General features: G+C 42.5%; 1 non-coding gene across 1 annotated transcript; it reads right to left on the bottom strand.

Annotated features, from left to right (window-relative positions):
- Positions 1 to 16935: 16935 nt before the first annotated feature.
- Positions 16936 to 17008, bottom strand: TRNAG-CCC (transfer RNA glycine (anticodon CCC)). Its single transcript has one exon. It is a non-coding gene; the product is annotated as a tRNA-Gly (tRNA).
- Between the last annotated feature and the right edge of the window lie 292 nt (positions 17009 to 17300).

Genomic DNA, 17300 nt, shown 5'->3' with positions numbered 1-17300 from the left:
GAGCATGTGAATTTCAGAAGAAGTAAGACTGTGATATTCATTCATGAGAGAAATATAGCATTGAGACCACTGCATGGACTGAGCATTGTATATAGAGACTCTGGGACACAGCTGTGTCTGAGGCACAGATCCTGGCCCAGGGGAGCTCACGCGCTGTTGGAGGGACACCAGTAAGCAAGGAGAGGATCACACTGGGAACCACAGAAAAGGAGTACAACTAAGTGCAAGATGTATAAGAGTGGATGCTGTAGTGACTTCCAGGTGGGAGAGGCATGAACCCTTGGTCCTTGAAGAATGAGCAGAGACTTCTCAGATACATCAGGTGAGGAAAACTATTCCAGCATGAGCAGGGCAAAGAGGCATGAAAGACTGAAAGACTACAGTGTGTTCCAAAGGGAACAGGGCTGTGTAGCTGGTGAGCTAGATTGCTGCTTGGGGGTGGGAGGCAGGTGGCAGGAAATGAAACTGGAAAATCATCTTGGGCCCTATTGCATTGGTCTTGGTAAGCATCCAACTTCTTTAGTATCTCCAAGGGTTGAATTGTGACCTCCCGAGAGAGATATGTTGAAATCCTACCCCCAAATAACCCAGAATGTGACCTTATTTAGAAATAGGATTTTTAACAGGGGTGATCTAGTTAAAATGAAGTCATTAGGGTGAGCCCAAATCCAGTATGACAGGAGTCCTTATAAAAGGGGGGAAATTTGGATACAGAGACAGGCACACACAGAAGGAAGACAATGTGAAGACACATAGGAAAAATCCCACGTGAAGATACAGGACCAGAGTAATGTTTCTATAAACTGAAGGCTAGGAGATGGTCATAGAAGGGATTATTCCCTAGCATCTTCAAAGAGAGCATAGCCCTGTTAACACCTTGATTTCAGACTTCTGACCTCCACAACTGTGAGACAATAAACATCTGTTGTTTAAGCCACCCAGGTTGTGGTACTTTTATACGGCAGCCCTAGGAAATGGATTCAGTTATATATAGAATGCTAAACCACTAACAGTGAAGGCCTTGGCTGGATTAGAATCACCAGTGTGACCTTGGCAGGATGCACGGGCCTTCCCCTCGAAGGATAGGGAAGAGAGGAACTTAGTGGTTAAGAGTACAGCTTCTGACATCAGACTGTATGATTCAGAATCCTTGCCTTGCCTCCTTTTAACTGTTTGACCAGTACCTCAGTTTCCTGGTCTATTCAACGGAGAGATGCTAATATCCAAAGAGCTATAGACATGTGCACACTGCTATATTTCAAATAGATAACTAACAAGGACCTACTGTATAGCACAGGGAACTCTGCTCAGTATTCTATAATAACCTAAATGGGAAAAGAATTTGAAAAAGAATAGATACATATATATGTATAACTAAATCGCTTTGCTGTACACCTGAAACTAACACAACATTGTTAATCAACTGTACTCCAATACAAAATAAAAATTTAATTGAAAAAGTTTTTTAAAAAGTAAAAATAAAAAAATAAATGACACAGCTTACCAAAAAAAAAAAAAAAAAGACTTACATTATCTTATTAAAATAAATCAGACCACTTAGTATATATCATTTTCTTCTGATGCTATGATAACTATTCTTACAGTTAATTTATATATGATTTTTGGAGATATTTTTACATATAAAGAAAAAGAATTATGCATGTGTATTTTTAAAATTGAATCAAAAGATATTTCTCAGACTAAGAAAACAAAAAACAAAACACAAAACAAACAGAGAAAGGCCGGGCTATAGGGAAGAGTAAATCACACAACACATATGTGAAGTACCTAGCAAGATGCCTGGCACCAGTGAGCGGCCAGTAGATGCTGGCTCTCATGACTGAGCTCACCTCCTTTTAGGTCTTTCTCAATTAAAACTGATCTTTGCTTGATGTAATTTGCCCACAGACCCCAGTGTGACAGAGGCTCTTATAAAAGAGTTTGTTTACATGCATCAAATTACAAGCCTTTTTCCAAGAAAAGTGTTCTCTTTCACTTGAGGATTTACTTACCAAACCTAGTCCTAGACCAGGGAAAAATGATGCTTGTGGCTGGTGAACTAGTCCTTGACCCTAAGCCCCTCCCTCGTGGTTCTGCCCAGCATTTCTAGAATATATCCCAAAGTAATCAAAAGCACAGGCAAGCATGTAAAGAGAGACATGTGGTTTAGTAGGGAAAAAAAATAAAAGAATTTAGTCTAGGACCTGGATTTGAATCCCTTTTCTGCCACTGAATCACAGTAGGAACTTTGACCTGTGGCCAGGTCTTTAAGCCTCATTTTTCCTCATGTGCAAAATGGGGCAACTGCTTAGATGGCCAAGATGCCTAAGGATTTAATAAGGCAAAGGCAATGGTGAGCCTGGCACACTGCTGGCACTCTTCAGGCCCTTGGTGTCAGCCATTCTCTGCATCTTTTCTCCTTCTGGTGAGATCAGCACCATGACACCGAGGGTAGCTGTTGAAATGAAGTGACATCAATCGTTCCCTGAGATTTGGAAGTGGACAAATCTCCAGCTGTCAGTCTCCAAATACTCAGCAGCCACAAGAATTGTGCAGCATCTGTAAATGAAAGAATGCACCGCTCACAAAATTCTTTTTAGCATTATTTTTACTGAAGTCACATTTCAGCCTTGAGCCATCAGGAGCTTTCCCATAATGCTAGAAATGACTGACCAGCCAGATGTTGCGTATAGAGTGTCAGGAGGTTTCGGATTTGACAACAGAGACATCTCGCTGGAGGAACAGAAGGAGGGTGACTCACACAGGCTGGAAGGGCTCTGGGAGCTGGGGCGGCAGGGATCCTGCTGCCTGCCAGGCTGGGACCAGTCCCACAGTAGCAGATCCTTCCAGGCAACAAAAATCCAATTTTATCATTACTATTGTCAGGAGAGATAAATCAAGAATTTTATACAAATTAAAACAGTCCCTTGAGCTAAGAACACTTGAGAAGAGATCTACCCTCTGAAGAAATGTTTAAGCACATAACGCTTATTGTTAACTGAGACATGGCATTGGGCAGCAGCCGCCCAGAACTTACTCATCTTCTGTAACTGTAACTTTATACCCACTGAACAACTCTCCGTACCTCCCCCGCCATGCCCTGAGAAAACAACAGCAAAACAACAAAGGGACACAAGGAAACTTTCGGAGGTGATGGATATGTTTATTACCTTGATTGTGATGATGTTAACACTGTATGAATAAGCCCAAACTCATCAAATGGTATATATTAACTGTGTGAAGTTTTTGTTTGTTTGTTTTTTGGCTGTGCTGTGCAGCTTGCAGGATCTTAGTTCCCCAACCAGTGATTGAACCCCGGCCCACAGCAGTGAAAGCGCCAAATCCTAACCACTGGGCTGCCAGGGAATTCCCTGTGTGACGATGTGAATATGTCAATCCCAATCTCCTAGTTTATCCCTCCCCCCGGCCCCCGGTAACCATAACTGTACTACTGTATATAATAGTACCCAATACTATATATAAAATAAATAACTAATAAGGACCTGCTGTATAGCACAGGGAACTCTACTCAATACTCTGTAATAACCTATATGGGAAAAGAATCTTAGAAAGAGTGGATCTATGTATATGTATAACTGATTCACTTTGTTGTATACCTGAAACTAACACAACGTTTTAAATCAACTATACTCCAATAAGTTTTTTTTTTTAAAGATGTGAAGTTTTTATGTACCAATTATACCTCAGTAAAACTGAAAAAAAAAGTCTTTTGAGACTCAGAAGTCTGTTCTCAGAGTGACTTGGTTTGGAGATGTTGTAGCAGCCTCTTATAATCCTTCCACCTTTATGGTACGTATTACCCAGACCCGTAAATAAGTGGGGGAATGTGGCCTATAGCAAACTTGAGCAGGTTCATGCCCCTGATGCTTCCTACACAGGTGACCACTTTGCTGACAATGTCTTCACCTGAAAAATTAGAATAATAGTACTGACCCCCAAGACAGTTGTGCTGTCATGAAAATAAAGAATACCATACATTAACTTACACAGGGCCTGACAATTCAGTTGTTGATCAGCAAATCAAATCGCAACTCCTTTTGAATCTGTTCTTATTATCATTGTATGTAAAATAGGTAGTTATCTGTTTTTATGCAGATGTTTTTCATAAAGCAACGGCTTTATTAAAATTCTCCAGCAGAATTAAGGGTAAATGGATTCATTTTTCTGAGCATAAGGCATGTGGAAGGTAGAGCCAGGCCTTAGGGTACCAAAGACTATGGTGCCAGGTGCCCAGAGAACTCGGTCTGGCTGCCCTGGTCCTGCGGCAGCTCCTGTGCGCATCTGATTATTTTCTGCTGAGACTATGAGCTGGATGACTTTCACAGGGGACCCACTGATGTGGTCAAGCTCTGCACAGTTCTCACCAGGCTTCTGGAATTCCAGCCTCCCCAGAAAGGCAAGTGGCATAGCAGATGAGTGAGGGTGAAGATGTTGCAGAGCTAAAAGAACAGGGAAATTGATCACAAAGCTTAGTTCTTTGTTACTAGTGACTTAACACTGGGGTGTCACCACACTGAGCATGATGCTGCTGGCCGGGGCAAGGGGACTGGAAAAGAACACACAGGTGTGTGATCCCAGGTAAGACAGAGGAAGCAGATGCTGTGGGGTTGGAGGGAGCTTGTTCAAAAGAAGGAAGGACAATGACTGTGTAAGAGGAATAGCGATGCTTCTGGAAGTAGGTAGTTTGAAATATTGAAGGACTCATGAGATTTAAACATGCATCAATAGGATGGGGGGCCTAGGGAATGTCAGGCTGGAGTGTAGGGGACTCATCAAGGACACAGAGAGATCCAGAGGGTGTGAATGCCCAGCTGAGGAGCTTGAGCTCAAATCAAGAGGTAATAGGGAGCCACTGAAGATGTTTGAGCAGGAGAGATACTCTGGAGGTATGCTGAAGAGGATTGAGGACCAGAGCATGGGGATGTGATTAGCTGGGAATAAGCTAGCAGCCAGGAAACCAGTTGAAAGGCCATTGTGTTGGTAAGAGTAAAGGAGTGAAATTAAACTCCTAGCTTTCAAGACAAGGAGTGCTATCTCACTAGGAGAGGACTGGTACTTTCCTAGCTCCAGGCTGATGAACACCACTAGTGCTTAGAGAGCAATTACAGATGGAAGCCTGATTACGAGAAGGTCAAGCACCCTACCCAAGCTCAGAGGGCTGTTCTGGGGCAGCACCAGGACTGGACCCTCTGAGCCTCAGGCCACACTCCTCACCATGGTGCTCTGTTGTCAGAGCAGGTGGCAGCAGTCAGGAGACGTGGGTCTGGGGAGGACCTCAGAGTCAGGGCTGGGCTCACTGACCTCAGGCACGGGTCTAGGAGCATCTGGGGTAGCAGATCCATTAGGAGACTGGAAAGGCAGAAGAGAAGTTGGAGAGAAGGCAACTGATATGGGGTCCACTCCAAGGTCTTATGTGGGAAAGCCTTGTTGATGGGTGAGAGCACAAACTCCCCAACACCTTGATTTCAGATGCCTCACCTCCAGAACTATGAGAAAATAAATTTCTCTTGTTTTAAGACTTCCAGTTTATAGTACTTTGTTACAGCAACCCAAGCAAACTAACACAGTCCTTGCAGTCCGTTAGTAGCAGGCAAATCTATTTCCTAACTAATACAAAAGGCCATTGGGAACCCTCAAGCCAGCAGTTTTATAAGAGCAATGCGACAGAATCCAAATTGCTAGTAGCAAAGGGTGGTATCTGGGGGAGGAGGTGGCTGTGATCCTCCTTTTTAAGATCTTTAGATGAAATATTTAACTTCTCCAAGTCTCAGTTTTCTCAAGATGAACATGGAGCTAATGATAACACAGAGATTTGTTGTTAAGAAAAATAAATGAGCTATTGTCTGTTAAGTGCTTAGCGCAGAGCATGAAAGGAAATAAGAAGTCTCATGTTGAATAAATGGAAACAATATTTAAAAGAGGCAAAGACTTAATATACATTGTAGGTTGAAATGGCTGGGAACTTCATTAGAGTTTCAGTAATCACGCTTTCACTCATCAAATATTTATTGAGCTTTTATTGTGTGCCAACCGCCATCCTAGGCACTGGGGATACGTCTTGAAAGGAAAGGACACAGTTCTTGTTTTCTAGAAGTTCATCACTGGATGAAGTCATTGCTACTAATAAGAATGCTGCCTCCCTCTCTGAGTAGGAAGAGGTGACCCAGGGGACAGACTCAGGGCAAGAAAATGAGCTGACCACCTATCCACTCTTACAACTGAGAATTTGACTGCTCTGGAATTAAAAACAGAATAGAAATGGATAATGAGGACCTGAAAATAAGATATGTTCCACATCAGCAGTTTAAAGAGAGAGAGAAAGAGAGAAAGAGAGAAAGAGGAAGTATTTTTTACTTGGAAGGCATTGTTATTTAAAAGTGTTGTCAGAATGATTATTATTATCATTGTTAATAGATGGACCTAGAGATTATCATACTAAGCAAAGTAAGTCAGAAAAAGGAAGACAGATATGATATGATACCACTTACATGTGGAATCTAAAATATGAGACAAATAGATATGTTGATATCTATGAAACAAAAACAGACTCACAGACATAGAGAACAGACTTGTTGTCAAGGGTAGGGGGAAGGGGAGGGGAGGGAAGGAAGGGGAGGGGAGGGAAGGAATGGGAGTTTGGAGTTAGCAGAGGCAAACTATTATATATAGGATGAGTAAACAACAAGGTCCTCCTGTATAGCACAGGGAACTATATTCAGTATTCTGTGACAAACCATAATGGAAAAGATTATATATAAATATATATATACACACACACACACATATATGTGTACATATATATGTATAACTGAGTCACTTTGCTATACAGAATAAAGCAACATTGTACATCAACTATATTTCAATAAAATTTTTAAAAAATTAAGAGCATTGTTTGAATACCATGTGTTTGCAAACATGGCTCTTTGGTCAGCCAGGTGTCAGGCTTTGAAAGAGTTGTGAATAGTTATGCTCCAAACAAACAGACAAATAAATAAACCTGGACAATCTCTAAGACAAAATGTACTGGACCTCCACGCAGCAGGGTCATCACCTGCTGATGGCAGCTCCTGGGCACAGGACCATGCCTCTGACACCTATGGGGCTGCATACCCACTGGGTCCTGTTGCCTCTTTGATCAGGGCTCTGTGAAGTCAAGAAAGGTCCAGCTTACGAGACTCTAAATTCCCCACAGCACCCAACTCTCCCACCCACCAGAAAGCCCTAGAATCTGTCTTTCTTATTTGTATTAGATCCTGATTCCCAGGGTGGCTTTCACATGTTTTATATATCACATAGAACTCAGCTCAGAAGTTTATGAGACTATTGAGTTGTACCCGAAGAGCCCTTGAACCTGAGCAGGTAGGATGTGCATCTCTCACTTTGTATGTCATGCTTTGTGACCTCACCCATCTCCCCACTGAGAACATGGGCTTCTTGAGGGAGGCACTTGTCTAGTTCATCTCCATACCCAATACTTCCTGCAGGTCTGGCTCAGTGAACGTTCATCAGTGCATGAATGAATGAAGGAATGCATGAACAGTTAAGTGATGGAGGAAAAGAAATACTCAGAGAGGAAAGATTCAGAGAAGATTTTGTCCATGAGGTGATGCATGAGTGGGTCTTGAACGATGATGATGAGTTTCCTACATGAAAGGAGAGGGGGTAGCTTTGGGAATAAAAGAAGCATTGTGTCCGTCCCCTGCCATATAAGCGAACAAAGGATGCTGCGGCCACTAAGCCATCAGCCACTACATCCCCCCCGCCTCACTGTGCACCCTGAGGGGATTCAGGATGGAGAAAAACAGGATACTGGTGCTAGATGGCTAAGGTGCATACATAAGGAATAACTTCAATGAGACCAGACTCTTTCATCTTTCCATACATAGAATAAGCGTTAAATTCATTAACTTGATGTCTTGTTTTTCCTTACTTAACAGCAATCTTTTGATGTTCCGACTACCTGTTTTTGTGGAGGTAGAGGGGTGGGGGGGTTGTTTTGTTTTTTTGCAAAAACTCTTATGTATCCTGGCTCCTCCCTGATCTCTTCAGAGCCGTCCCTCAGAGCTATCAGAGAGGCTGCCTCCTGGGTTTAAGTCCTCAGAAAGTCCACCATGTAAAATATAATTCTAAACTTTTAGGTTGTGCATTTTTTCAGTCAACAGTTGCATGCACAGTTCCATTGTCCTGAAACAGTATGCCCTGAGGACTAGTGAGAAGCTCAAGCTCCGGGAGAATTAGGGAAAGTCGTGGATTTGCCTGAGATGAGCCTGGAGATCCGATCTGGACTAAACCAGGAAGGATGGGGCCTTCATGTTGAACTTGGAGTCTCTCTGGAAAGCACCTGAGTATTAAGGATGGATTTTGAGAAGAGGATGACAATAACTGATTTCAGATGTAGAAAGGCCACTCTGGTGAGTAGGTCACGTAGAGATGGAGGGGACCAACCTGGAAACCAGCAACCAAGGGACCTGGTAGAAAATGGCAAAGGATTGACCCAAGAGGATGGACATCAGGCAGAGAGGAGGGAAGGCATCTAAAAGGCATTTCCTGGACACAGTTGGTGACCAGCACTGGAAGTGAAAGGAAGGTTTTGAACTTCAGAGTCCAGGTGCATGATGGTGCTAATTAGTGAGCTGGGCAGTGGTGAGGACATCAGAGCAGAGGGGGAGGCTGGGGTTCAGTTTGGATTTGTTGAGTTCAGGTCACCAGGGAGACAGCCAGGTGGGAATGTCCCAGTCTAGGGCTTTAAACATAAAGTTAGAGCTTTAGTGTTGAACCTCACATGGAAAGAAGATCTGCAGGTCATTAGTAAAGAAGCCATGGGGCCATAACTGTATTTCAATATTTCAATATTGTTTTGAGTGAAAGGATGCTGGAATCTGCACTGGCACTTACCATGAGAAAATTGATTTTTCCCACTTTAAAATTCAGAGCACATGAATACAACCTTTACCTCTTTATAATCCCCACCACCACTGCCGACAGCTTAGGCAGCCAGGATTATGAATCTGATGTAGCCCGTTTGAGAACCCCCAAAGTGGGGAGGCTGCTCTATTTCATGGAACTCTACACAGAGCATCTTGGAGTCAACTCATGACTGATGGCTTCAAGCCCAACTTCAATCCCTTTTCCCATCCTGGTGTTTTGACCCCTGAAGCCATCATAAGCTAGGCTATGAAAACACCCGTGAGGTTTGCTGGTGGATTCCCTGGGCACGACCTGGGCAAGGCGCTGGGGACCATAGTGATGGGCTGCCAAAGTATCATCTATAGAGGGAAGGCTGAGTGGGCTGGCCTGGACCTGGGGCAGGGGTAACACATGCTTTTTTGCATTAGAGTACGGTGGAGGGGGGACAAGAGGTACATGAAAGCAAAGGGCGTGTGCATTGGAAACAGACATAGTTGAGCTCAAATGCCAGCTTCAACACTTCTTATCTTCCAGATTGCTTCAATTCATTTAGTGTTTATTTTTTTCATTTTAGTTTTATTTTTTCCCAACTTTATTGAGATATAACTGACATATAACATGGTTTAAGATATATAACACATTGATTTCATACACTTATATACATGCTACAAAATGATGACCACGATACTAACACCTCCATCACATCACATAATTATCAGTTCTTCTCAGTGGTGAGAACATTTAAGATCTACTCTCTTGGCAACTTTCAAGTATTATTAACTATAATCACCATGCTGTACATTAGACCCTCAGAACTTATTTGTCTTATAAATGGAAGCTTGTATCTCTGACCAACATTTCCTCATTTCCCCCACACCCCAGCCCCTGGTAACCACCACTCTACTCTGTTTCTGCAAATTCTATATTTTTAGATTCCACATATAAGTGATGTCGAGCAGTATTTGTCTTTATCTGGCCCATTTCCACATAGCGTAATATCTTCAGATCCATCCATGTTGTTGCAAAAATCAGGATTTCCTTCTGAATAATATTCTTCTGTGTGCGTGTGTTTGTGTGTGTGTACAACTTCTTTATCCATTTATCTTTTGACAGACACTTAAGTTTTGTCCATATCTTGCCTACTGTGAATAATGCTGCAATGACCATGGGTGTGCAGATATCTCTTTTAGACAGTGATTTTACTTCTTTTAGACATAGTCCCAGAAGTGGAATGGCTGGATCTTATGGTAGTTCTATTTTTAATTTTTTGAGGAAACCCCATACTTTTTTTCACAGTGGTTGTACCAATTTACATGCCTACCAACAATATATAATGGTTTCCTTTTCTCCATATCTTCACCAACCCTTGTTATTTCTTGAGTTTTTGATGCCAGCCATTCTAACAGGCGTGAGGTGATAGCTCACTGTGTTTTTGATTAGCATTTCCCTAATGACTAGTGGTGTTGAGCACCTTTTCATGTACCTATTGGCCATCTGTATATCTTCTTCTGAAAATTGTCTCTCCACATTATCTGCCTATTTTTAAAATCAGATTGTTTAATGTTTGGCTATTGAGTTGTATGAGTTCTTTATATATTTTGGATATTAACCTCTTAACAGATATATGATTTGAAAATATTTTCTCCCATGTCATAGGTTGCCTTTTCACTTTGCTTATTGTTTATTTTGCTGTGCAGAAGATTTTTAGTTTGATATAGTCCCACTTGTTGATTTTACAGTTCCTTTAGTCTTGGTTAAATGGGAGGATTATTGGATGTTGCCTACTAGGCTGTTTCTCAAAGTATGATTCTGTACTTAGATACCTGACTACAGGCTGGCCCTGGTAAGTGCTCAGTAAGTTCATATGGTCAGACAGGACAAAGTTGTTTGGCCCATATTTTTTGTGGTAGGATTGCTTTCTCATGGGTCTTGCCCTTGTGTCTGCACTTAAAGGCACAGGGCTTTACACCAGATGCCTGACAGCTAGTAAATGTTCAAGAAAAGAAAGAACAATCCCAGCCAGTAAATCAAAGGACAGTTTCTAATAAGAGAAACAACAGAACAAAGAATACAGGAAACTTTTGAAAGAGTCAGAATCACAACATAAAATCATAGTGTGTCTGAACCTATAAATAATAACATGTGCTCTGGGGGAGAATTTTTTTCCTTTTAGATAGGTTTATAAAACCAGATGAAGGAAGCAGGGTAGGTATCTGTGTTTGGTGCCAGAAATACACATGAACTTCCATCCCTTGAAATTTGCCCTCACCAAAGTAACACAGATGAACACAGTTGCCTGTCAATAATTCGAGTTGAGAAACAGCCTACATGTAATAAAATTGCTGATGCCTGATTGTCCAGGGGTTTAGTCTACAGGATACAGGGTGAGAAGGACCAGGTCTGATTCTGCAGCACCATTCATGAATTGAGAGCAGGTTAATGAAGTTTGCCAAAGATATCCTAAATCATAATGGCCTGGGAGCACGATAAAAGTGAGAGGCATCAGGCAAGGAACTCATCAAAGCTGGAATGATGAGTTAAAAATGAGATGCAGCTTGGAAAAAATGCAAACGAACCTATCTGGAGAAAAATGATCAGAAACAATCAGACAATACAGTGGGACCCCAGCGAGAAAAGCAGAAGTCCCAATGGAGATGCAAAGAGGGTCATAGACTGCACAGGGGAAGAATGGGTTGCATGAGCTGAACAAGATCAAAATAATGTGTTCTGTTGTCCAAAGTCAAGTATGAAAGTATGAGCCCGGGAAGGCATCGTCCTGTCTTTCCAGCTGGACACATCTCAGAGAAACACTAAGGCGACAGTTGAGGACATAGAAAGATCCCCTAAACTTAGAAGCAAATGTGTGCCAGCTCCAGTGACCTTGGACCTGTTTCCTAGACTTCTCATGGCTCAATGTCTTCATCTGTAACATTCATTTAAAAATAACAGCCATCCCCATGGTGCCAAGTTCTTGTGAGGATTACATGGATAGTAACGGCAAGAAGCTGAAAACTGTGAAGGGTTTCACGAACATCAGGCATTATTATGGGTTCAAACAAACCAAATTGATGAGACAGTTGTGTAGATTCATTGACTTATCTGTCAAATGGAGATTTTTCTAAAAGTGCCGACCTTCTAGGTTTTTGTGAGGATTAAATGAGTCCATTTGAAACACATAGAAAAGTATCTGACAGTAGAAAAACTGTCCAATATGTTCATGTTATTGATCTTGACCACTGTGTTATAATAACACCTAATAAGTAATAAATCACTATTTGTTTGTAAACAAATTTCTCTCACTAGAATTTGTGCTCTGTGAGGGACAAAACCACTTGGCCTATGTTTTAGCTTCCAACACAGAATAAGTTATTTGGACATTAAAATGTGCCTGATTATATGACTTATGACTGTTGATATTTATTAATCATCTCTTTTCTTGAGGAATTTTGTGAGTTGGTTTGCCGTATTTAATTCTCACAAAACAATTTGAATTAGGAACTATCATTAGTCTTATTTTACTGATGAGGAAACAGATGCAGAGAATTCCTAAATTGCACAATAAAAATGGGGTGGGATTCAAGCCCAAGCCAGACTTTGGGCGATACCACAGTCTGTGCTTCTCACCACTAAAAATGAATGAATGAAAGCATGAATGAATGAATGAAATCACAAGTGAATGGATGAGTAAATGCATAAAAATCATGCATTATGCTGGAGCTGCAGCCTGCCTTCTAGAATCTCAAAATCTTACTCAGGAACAATACACACATTAAACAGTCCAAGAGCATCCAGAGGTGACACCTACATATACAGGGCAGGCAACTTATGTCACAGAAGAATCCAGAAAGCTGGCTGGGAAAGGGGGGCTCTTTGGGCCCCTCTCTCAGTTCTCTTGGGCCCTCTTTTAAATTTCTGATACATCCAAACCCACTTTCCTTCTCTCTTCTCCTTTAGAAATCAGCAACCTGGACACATTCCAGAAATGCCATTGAACGCCCTTCATAAATGAGTTATTTTATTCGAAGGTCTAAGTCAGGTTTGCTTCCCTCTGAGCTGTTCAACCAGATGTTAAAAGTTTGACAAAATCATATTAGAGCGGAAAGTTTTATGAGAATGATGACAAGAGCCCCTGGCACAATGCAGAACAAGGCCCCTCTCTGCCTTCCCAGTGTAAGAAATTTCTCAAGGAAGCAAAACCTTGACAATGCCTGCCCCAAGGCCACCATGAGCAATGGCCATCTGTACCCACCATGGCCCCAGTGCTGGTCTCCACTCAGTACCTCCATCAGGGCTACAATGCACATGTGGTCATCTTGTTTGGGGGCAAAGAAACCCAGGCTAAGTGTTTTCCTGGGTCATATGCCAACCTAGAATCCACGTCTGATTTCTCCCCTCCCAGGACATCCCCGCAGCCCAGAACTGTACTCTAAGTGAGCGACTTTCATACCCATAATTGATCATCTGTTTCAGATTATAAGTTTTTTGCTACTGCTGTTTCTGGTTGTCAAATGTTAACACCTCTGAAACTGCACCTCATTAAATTTTTAATATCCTGCCATGGCCTCCCCTTTGGAGCCTATCTTTAACTCTGGGAGGCATATAAAGATACATTTTTAGTAGTCTTATCACCTTGGAAATGACAAAGGAGTTAATGTGACTTATTTACTCCATCACTTCGTCCTATTATTTTTGGTCCTGCTCTTCCATGACACCATATGGTTTAAGACACCATCTGGTTGCCTTTTCAAATGGGGTAACCATGATTCCTCAACGTGTTTCCGTCAGAAGTCTCTGATACCTTGGGGTGCAGCCACTTTCTCAGTCCCTTTCTTATGCCCCGTGGGTAGGAGGAGAGAAGTTGGAAGAGGTGGATTCTCAGGCAGGCATCTTAGAAGCTGGATTGGGCTACCTGGAGGAATGCCCACACCCCTGCGCTGCCCCACACTATGCCCATTTGACTGTCACCTCTCTTGTTAGTTCCTGCTGCTGATCTAGGATGATTTCAGGATCCTAGGTAGAGAGTCTCCAGAGATGTTGTCAGGATTGGTTCTCTCTGGGGGCTGCGAAGGAGAATCTGTCCTATATATTTCTCCCAGCAACTGGTGGTTTGCTAGCAACCCTTGGTGCCCTTGCTGTGTAGACACGTTACCCCAGCTTCTGCCTGCATCTCTACGTGGGGTCCCCACATCTGTCTTTACATCATCTTCCCTCTATGCCTGGCTCTGCATCCAAGTTTCCTTCATCTTAAAATAAGGACACCAGTCAGTGGATTAGGGCCCAGGGCTCACCCCGATCCAGGATGACCTCATCTTCATTGGATCACACCTCAGAGATTTATTCCCAAATAATGTCACATTCTGAGGTTCCAGGTGGACATGAATTTTTGGAGGACACTATTTAGCCCAATACAGAAGGGCAGAGCCAAGTCTGAGCCAAGCCTTAAGAACATCTTGGGTTTCTAAAGAAATATTGATGCCAGGGCATAGCATCAAATCTCATGTCAGCTCGAGAGAGTGGATGAGAAAGGGTCAGCTCTGGCCCCAGGGCAGAAGTAGAGGCCAAGCCAGACAGATGAGACAAGTTTGAATCCAAAATTACAAATTCCTCAATAAGTTATACAGATCATCCTCGTTTATCTCCATCGGCAATGGAGTCGGAATCAACATTTCATATCCTGAGTGAATCTTTGCCAACATGATGGCTTTAATGAGCCTAGAGTCAGGGGCTACTTTAGTGAGAATGTAAAACTCTGCACTTGTCAAAGTCTCAGTACCCTTTTTGCTCCTCAACCAAAAACAAACAAGCAAGGACAACTGAACAGAGTGGGGAAGGTGTGGCCCTAAATCTCCCTTCCCCCCAGAGCCTGTGGGTCCATGTCCACAGCCCAGCCCCAGAGGCCTGGAGTCAAGGTTCTATTACTTCTTGGCTAGTGTGTGAAAAAAAACAAAATAAAGCCAAGCAAAAACTGTTAATTGTGAAATGAGAATAAAATTTTCTAAGGCACTATTCTTGGACTACAAAAAAAAAAAAAAAAAAATTCAAGAACAGTAAGCATGACACCAAGCTACACTAATGGGGCTTTTAGAACCTTCTCTCAATTTCCAGGTGGTGTATGAAGGGAGCCATTTTTCTGGTCTCCCACAACAAATCCTAGCTGGTTGGAGAAGTGGAGGAAGCTGGGACTGTGTCCCCCAGAAAAGGGAGGGCTGACCAAATCCATGTCCTGGAGGGTCCTTGGAGCTCGTCCCTTGGGTATTACAAGCACGTCCACATCCTCTCCTCAGCGCGCCCTGAGATTCCCCCTTGCCCAGTTTCTGCCATTTAAGGAAATGCAGGCCATTTCTTCCCTCCCACTTGTGGTTAAGGGCATAGATGCTGGAGTCAAAAGACGGATGGTCTGACATTTAGCAGCTGTGTGACCTTGGCCTCCTTCCTGAGACACTCTGGCCTCAGTCTCCTCACGTGCAAAATGGAAGATTAATAATAGCATGTGCCCAAACTCTCACAACATATCTAAACATGAGGAAAATAACACAATTCCCATTTTTCAGATGAGAAAATTTTAACCCAAAGAAGTTGGAATGCTGGACCACCATTCTGAGGATTGAGTCTTCCCACAGGACTGCTTTCCTCACCCTGTGACCAGTACAGCCTTGTGGCTGCAGATGTCTTTGGTGGGAACATTCAAAATGCATCCTAATGACACTGCCATTCTGTGCTTAATTGTGACTGATCATCACTGCAAGGGTAAAAGGAAGTCTCCACTGGCTTGAGGAGTTCACATGCGTAGTTGTACAACTTCCTCACAGCAGACTTTCCTGGTAGAGACTCTCTGATACCCTCCTGATAGTTATAAAACAGAGTCAGAGAGTTTAAGAACCCTGTCCGTAGTCACACAGCCAAAAGCTGGCATAGCTGAGACTTGAACCTCTGAAGACTGACTCCAGGACCAGAACTCTGATGGTCACCCATCTGGGGTGTACCTGCAGCCTGGGGATCAGGGCCACTTTCCCAAGCTCTTATCTCCATACCCTGGTGGCTTGTTCCTAAAGAAGTATGAATAAATACATGTTGCATGAATGAATGAATGAAATTGTCATAATGCATCATCTCATATCATCTTAGGTCTGTTTCGTCAGGACAGGGCCCTGCACAGGCAAACATGGACAATAAATTCATTCAGAATAAAGGTCTTGTAGAAGGAGACTTTGTCCACCCAGGACCTAGCATGGTCAGAGACATATTTGCAAATTGCCCAGTAGATGTTTGTTGAGTGACTGAATGACTATATAGTGTGTGTTAGCTTATGTTGGTGTGTTAGTTTGCTGGGGCTGCCATAACAAAATACCACAGACTGGGGGACTTAAATAACAGAAATGTATTTTTCCACATTCATGGAGGGTAGAAGTCCAAGATCAAGGTTTTTTTGGGTTTGGTTTCTTCTGTGGCCTCTCTCCTTGGCTTCAAGACGGGCCCCCCTTGCTGCCTCTTCACATAGTCGTCCCTTTATGTGCCTGTATCCTGGTATCACTGTGTGTCTCCTAATCTCCTCTTCTTGTAAGGACCCCAGTCAGATTGGACTAAGGTCCATTTAACCTTGATTACCTCTCTCTAGGCTCTGTCTCTAAATATAGTCACATTGTGAGGTACAAGGTATTAGGGATTTTACATATGAATTTTGGAGGGACACAGTTGAGCCCGTAAGAGTAAGATTAAGTAATTTTAAACCTATTTCTAGTTATTCTTGGTTAGGTGCATATATTCTGGAACTGGATTACCTTCGTTTGAATCCTAGCTTTGCTACTTACCAGCTTTCAAAGCTTGGGGAAGTTGCTTGCTTGTTCAGTGCCTTTGTTTCCCAATCTGTTAAATGGACATAATAATAACATCCACCTCCTAGTATGGTTGTGAGGATAAATTTAAGAGATACAACTTGTTTTATTTTTTTTTAATATTTATTTATTTATCTGGCTGCTCCTGGTCTCAGTTGCAGCATGTGGGATCTAGTTCCCTGACCAGGGATCGAACCCAGGCCCCCAGCATTGGGAGTGCAGAGTCTTAACCACTGGACCACCAGGGAAGTCCCAAGATGTAACTTGTTTTATTTTTTTTTTAATTTTTTTTATTTGGGTATGGTTGTTTTACAATGTTGTGTTAGTTTCTACTGTACAGCGGAGTTCCCTGTGCTATACAGCATGTTCTTATTAGTTATCTATTTTATACATATTAGTGTATATATGTCAATCCCAGTCTCCCAATTCATCCCCCCACCCCACTTTTCCTGCCTTGGTGTCCATACGTTTGTTCTCTACATCTGTGTCTCTATTTCTGCCTTGCAAACTGGTTCATCTGTATTTTTTTCTAGATTCCAC

The sequence above is a fragment of the Lipotes vexillifer genome, unplaced genomic scaffold (genome assembly GCF_000442215.2).
Source record: "Lipotes vexillifer unplaced genomic scaffold, Lipotes_vexillifer_v1.1 scaffold262, whole genome shotgun sequence".
Classification (NCBI taxonomy): Eukaryota; Metazoa; Chordata; class Mammalia; order Artiodactyla; family Lipotidae; genus Lipotes; species Lipotes vexillifer.
The sequence above is the reverse complement of the archived record's forward strand: the minus strand, read 5'-3'. Positions and strand labels throughout refer to the sequence as shown.